Below are 6,000 nucleotides of genomic sequence, written 5' to 3'. Positions count from 1 at the left end.
GTGTGTTGGTAAAAAAAAAAAACCGCGGGGGGGGGGGGGGATCCTGAACAGCACTGCCACCTGGGAAGATGGAGTAGGGATCCTTCTTTCAGCATCCCCTATTCTGGAGTCCTCATGAAATAAAATTAACACACAAGTATCCCAAGGCCAAGGAACCAGGGCCCTGTAATGAAGAGAAGTAACCTGCTGCTTTAATAAAGTAAGACAAGTATTCATCTCACTGAATGCCTATCAGGTGACTTCAGTGTATGGAAATTTGATGGATGTTAAAAAGACAGGGATGCTTCAGCAAGGAACACTTAATGATTAGGCGAATAAAACAGGGGCACTACACTAGGGGAGATAGGGATTACAAACAAGGGAAATGGCTGTCACTATGACAAGCAAAGAGCGTGGAGGGAAGCTGCGTACACTGTCAACACCTTGAGAAGGTACAGTGTGGAAGCCGGTGTAATGTAGGGGTTAAAGTCTTGGACTAGGATTGGGAGACCCAGGCTGAAATCCCCGCTCTGGCATGGAAACTAACTGAGCCAGTCATTCTCTCTCAGCCTACCCTACCTCACAGGGTTGTTGTGAGGATAAAATGGAGGAGGAGAAGGAGGAGAATGATGTAAACGACTTTGGGGCCTCCTTGGGGGGAAACTGCTTGTGCATAAATGAAGTAAATAATCCAATGTTCAAAGGGCATTATGCATTCATTCTCTCACTGTTGTCTGTACAACAGCCCTGTAAGGTGGTTACTGTGATAGCTTGTAAGCCATTTTAGGTCTCCATTGGAGAGAAGAGTGGGGTATAAATGAAGTAAGTAAATTAAAAACAAATAAATGCAATGTGTCCATGTGTGATTTTGTCACAAAGTGCTATATGATAGCCTCTCCCCCTCCAGGGATCGTTGTAAGTGAGGGACAGTTCACTCTCTCTGGCAGAGGGTGAAGGCGGGTTTTGTCCCCCTCACAACAGTATCCCCCTGTGCTTGGTTCCACTTTTCTCTGTAGGGGCGAATACCCTCCAGGATGGAACAAAAAAATGAACATTTATATAATGTGGAAAGGAGTGTACTTGAACACACAGCCAAGGTTGGGGGCTGTTCCATTTCTCTGGTGGCCCCAGTACTTGAGAAATAAACCTGCTTTTGTCTCCATAGCCGCCGCGCCCCCCTCGGAAGATTCTGTTTCTTGGTCACATTATGGTGTGGTGGAGTCTTAAGAACTGGCAGACGGATGGATAAACCGTTGCATTATCTGCATCCCACATCCTGTTGCTTCTGGAGTCTGGCAGGCCCTCCTTATTTATTTTGGGATGGCCCCACAGCCTGGCATCAGAGCCCCCCTCACATATTGTTTCATCTTCTGCTCCACAGTTTGCCCGGCTGGCTGGCTCTCTCTCCCCTTCTCCTCTCAGGGAGCCTTACGCCAAAATAGTTATAATTTATGGGCCCTGAGGAAATAGTCACCCACCAGTCTCTCATCCAGGACCATTCCCTGCAAATGTCTCCACAGAGAGATGCCAAGTGGCACCCAGTAGGAGGGCCATTTCCTAGACTTGATGAGGAAAGAATGTGCCGGGGTTGGTATGTCTGACCAAGCTGCTTTGTTCCAAGTAGAGGGGAGGCCAAAATTGGCTGGGGAGACAGTGGTTGTGTAGGAAGAAGCTTCAGCTGTGAATGACATGGAGAGGACATGGTGAATTGCATGAGAGCTTTCTGCATGGTGTAGTGGTTCGACTGTCAAAGACTGGTTTGTGGGGGACCCAGCTCTGAATCCTCGCTCTTCTTTGGCAGCTTGCTGGGTGATGTTGAGCCAGTTAGTCTCTCTCTCTCAGCCTGACCTTCCTTACAGGGTTGTTGTTGTGAAGACAAAATGGAGGAAAGGAAAATGAAGTTGGAAGCTGCTCTGGGTCCCCATTGGGGAGGAAAGTGGAGTGTAAATCTAAACAAATCAATATATAAAGTGATGAATGTCACAATAAATGAAAGCTGCATCCCGGGGCAGCCAATGGAGGATGGTGCACTCCAGAGGCTTGCAAGGTTACTTGCCACTCAGAGATTGTTCCTTTATTTTGAACAATGCATAAGTAGCAGGAGAGGTTGCAGGGCTATTCTCTCCCTGTCCCCCTTCCCCAGGTCCTATTATTCCATCTACACATTACAAAGTCCTGTTTGTTGGGGGACAACAGAAGGATTTTGCACCACACGTGCAACGCACCCTGTCTCTTTTCTCTTTGCAACCGCAGCACACAGGGAGAAGCGGATTTAGCCTCCCCGTCCCATGTTTTTTTTTTGCTTCTGCAAACTGCCCCATGGAGTCCCTATTGGCTCCAAGGGAAAAAAAAATATTACACTACTTCGATGGCTACACCCAAGTTTCAAAGTCAACCCTCTTCCCCTGTTTACTGAAGCAAGTGGATTTCCCATTTTTCTCTTTGACACAAGTGAAAGGAGCGTGAAGAAGAACTAGCAGGGGATGGGTTGGCATCCTCTGCCATTGCCTATTGCTGTGCTGAAAATTGGCACCCCTGGTCTTTAGTGATTCTTTCACTGCCCCTGTACGTTTGCAGGAAAATAGTTACGTTGCAATAACCTATAACTGACCCCGTGCCTGCAGCTGATGAACAACTTAATACATTATGATTTAAAAAAAATCAACCACGGACAGTTCAGCAAAACTAACATTTTTCTTCTCAGTGGCTTTCTGGAATAAGGAGGTTTTCAGTAGATACTGGAAGGCCTGTAAATGAGGAAGCAAAATGAAGACCCTGCAGAAAGAAGTTTCACCATTTAGTTCCGCTTGACCTGTCAAATGAAATTTGGTTTTGTGGGATTTCTCCATGCACACATGAATGTGGATATCTGGCTGGGAATCAGAATTTTCATTTCTGAGCCATGTTTATTAAACTCTGCATCTGTTAATAGTTGAGCCATGTGTGTATGGCTGTATTTTAATGTGATGGTAGGGTAATAATAATGAAAATAGGTGTGAGAGGAGTAGGGAGATTGGTCTGCTGGATGCTGATGTCCCAAAAGCTGTGTTCTAGTGTGCATTTCACAGAACTATTTTGTTGGTTTTTTCCTCCTTGGAGGTCGCCAAGGGGCACCAGGGAGACTTTCTTCCAGGGGAAAAGTCAGACATTCCCCAGACATAGCCTTTTACCTCCCATCTTCCTCGGCATTTCAATAGTATCTCCCCTCACACCCTGGCAAAACGGTTCCAGAGGAGAAAACAGAAGAGAGAGCCATGTGAACATGAAATGTTGTATACATACATAGGTGATGTTAAAAAAGAAACATGGTAGACAGAAGCACCACAAGACTGGAGTAAAAAATGTAAAAATCAGATAACCATTGGGGGAAAAAAGTTGTTACATTATTTATGGGCATCACTGAAGAGGCACGAATACTTGCTAGAAGAGGAATTTACTTCATCTCCAAATCCAGTCTACTCTCTCAAGTTTTGCAAGCTGTCAGATTTAGACCTGATTTAATTTGGGGGTTTTTTTTGGGGGGGGGAGGCATATGGATTCCCCATATCTTTAACAGGCTATTTAGTAATTTATTTATGCATTTGGTACACTTTTAACCCTCTCGTTCCTCCAAAGATCTCAGGGGATCATACATCCTTCTCACCTCCATCTTATCCTCACAACAATGCTCCGAAGCAAATTAGACTGACAGAACAAAATCTCCAGAGGCACCTTTAAGACCCACAAAGTTTTATTCAAGGTATTAATCTGTTACCCAAAACTGCTTGTTTGATTGGGGAATTCGGCTTAGCAAGAGGGAGTAACTTGAGATCTTTTCACCTGTGTATATGGAGGTCCTTCCCCAAATGAACCAGGCTGTTTAACTAATAGAGTGTTATTGAAACTGATAGAATAGTAAAGTGCACATACCTAAATACATAGTAAATCAATCATACAAGGTCTAACCAAGAAATAAAGATTGTAGCAGGGAATAGAGATGAGGGTAGGCTTTATTTACCTATCTAGAAGCTTCGGTCCACTGAAGGGAAGAGCGACCAGCAGTTGGCACTTGCAGTTGACGAAAGGGTGTTTTTTCCCTCACTCTGACAGAGAGTGTGATAGGCCCAACCAAGATCGCCCACTGAGCTTCCATGGCAGAGCAGCAGAGGCCTGAACATGGGTCTCATGGGACCTCATATGGGCACCTTTACCAGGAAGCCATGAAGGTTCTCACATATCTCTGGTATGCATGGCATCCATTGGAGAAGGTGAGGCAGCCACCCCAGAGTCTGCCTGAGTGAGGCAGGTGCCTTGGGCATCAGATGTCCACTGCTGTCAGAGGTCATTTCGGGGGGGATCGCGGGGGATCGCAGTTCCCCCGGGTGAGGTGCAGGGGGCGGGGCACACAACAAAGCCCCGCCCCTTGTTCCGGCCACCCCCTTCTTCCAGCCTCATTCTGTTGCAGAAGGAGGAAGAAGCAGGAGGGTAAATCGGCCGTCCTCCCCCTCTGCCTGGCCAAGGCCACTCCACATGGCCTCCGCAAGGACTCCCAGCCCCATCCAGTAGCTTCCCCGAGGTAGCTGTGTTAGTCTGTTGCTGCAAAATAGTCCAAGAGTTCAAATAGCACCTTTAAGACTAACCTTTAAGACTAAGACTGAGTGGTGGGTGTGGCCTTATGATACACTTCCGGTGATGTCAGGGGGGGTGGCAGATGCTAATGAGTTATGCTAATGAGTTCCCCCTAGCTCTTTTTCTACGAAACGACCCCTGACTGTTGTAAGTAGGTCTGTTGAAGCTAGGCCTCATGGACTGATTCTGGTAGCCTCCAGGCAGCACAGGCTTGACCTTGCATCCAGGCCAGGATATCAAGACTGAGGCTACAGGAGGGATGGCTTGTTGTGCCTAGGGGTTAAACATCTGTTTTGCCTGTGGAAGTTCCCAGGTTCAATCCCCACCATCTCCATCTGAAAAAGATCCTGTAAGAGGGGATGTGATTTGGCATCTCCAACTGAGACCCTGAAGAGCTGCTGCCAGTGAAGGCTGACCTTGGTAGACCAAGGGGTTGGACTCAGTTTAAGGCAGATGTCTTATGTAAAATTGTAATGGGAGGCACTGGGTAGGTCAAAGAAACAGGAGCGATGTGCCCATTGGTGTAAATGTTGAGTTGACACATTAAATTGCATTATAATCTAACAAGAGCAGGAAGAGGGAAGGCCAGAGGACTGGGTAGGATACATTTCTGAATTAATGCATTTGCTGTTTATGCCGACGTGGAAGGGTCAATCGAGGTATCAATATCCTAGCTACACTATTGCAAGCCTCCCTGTTTAGACAGGCGCGCGCGCTTCCCCCCTCCCCATATTTTGATGGATCACGATGCTTCAGCACGAGCACCGTTTGGGAAGAAAGCTGTAGCTCTTTACTTCGAATGCAGTCATGTTCTGGTGTGTGGTGGTGGTGTTTTTTTTGAAGGATCGCAAAGAATTCGCTCTTCCTTCCGGGTTACGACCGATTTAAAACGTGCCTTTGATTCGAGCGCCGTCTTGCCCTGTTGCGCTGGGTCTCTTCATTCCGCCACCCCCACCCCCACCCCGGTACAGAGCGCCAGCGGGCGAGCTTCGAGCGCGGGCTCTCTCTTCGGCCGATGCCTGGCGAGGCTCACCAGCTGCTGCCCTACTCGGCCAGCCAAGGCCGCCCCCTCCGAAGAGGCGTGGCCGCCCCTGCCCTCCTCTCCTCTCCTCTCCTCTCCTCTCCTCTCCCCTCCGGCGGCTGGAATGTTTGTTAGGTAAACACCGCATAGTAGAGTTCCTGGCCACGCCCACTCCCCCTCGCGCCGGGCCAATGGGAAGGCCGGAGCGGTTTCAAGGCTACTCTCCGTGCAGCGCGCCCCTGGACTGCTGGCAACAAAATAACAAAAGCGTCGAACGTTGCAACAGTAACGGGGCTCCCCCGCCTCCGCTGCCCTCCCCGGGGCTCCTCCAGGCGCGCGGGAGCGCCCGCTTTCTCCGGACGCCGGGAGCTGTCAGCCTGTCGCCAGGTGCA

The sequence above is a fragment of the Gekko japonicus genome, unplaced genomic scaffold (assembly GCF_001447785.1).
Source record: "Gekko japonicus isolate JY-2015 unplaced genomic scaffold, Gekko_japonicus_V1.1 scaffold2218, whole genome shotgun sequence".
NCBI lineage: Eukaryota > Metazoa > Chordata > Lepidosauria > Squamata > Gekkonidae > Gekko > Gekko japonicus.
The sequence above is the reverse complement of the archived record's forward strand: the minus strand, read 5'-3'. Positions refer to the sequence as shown.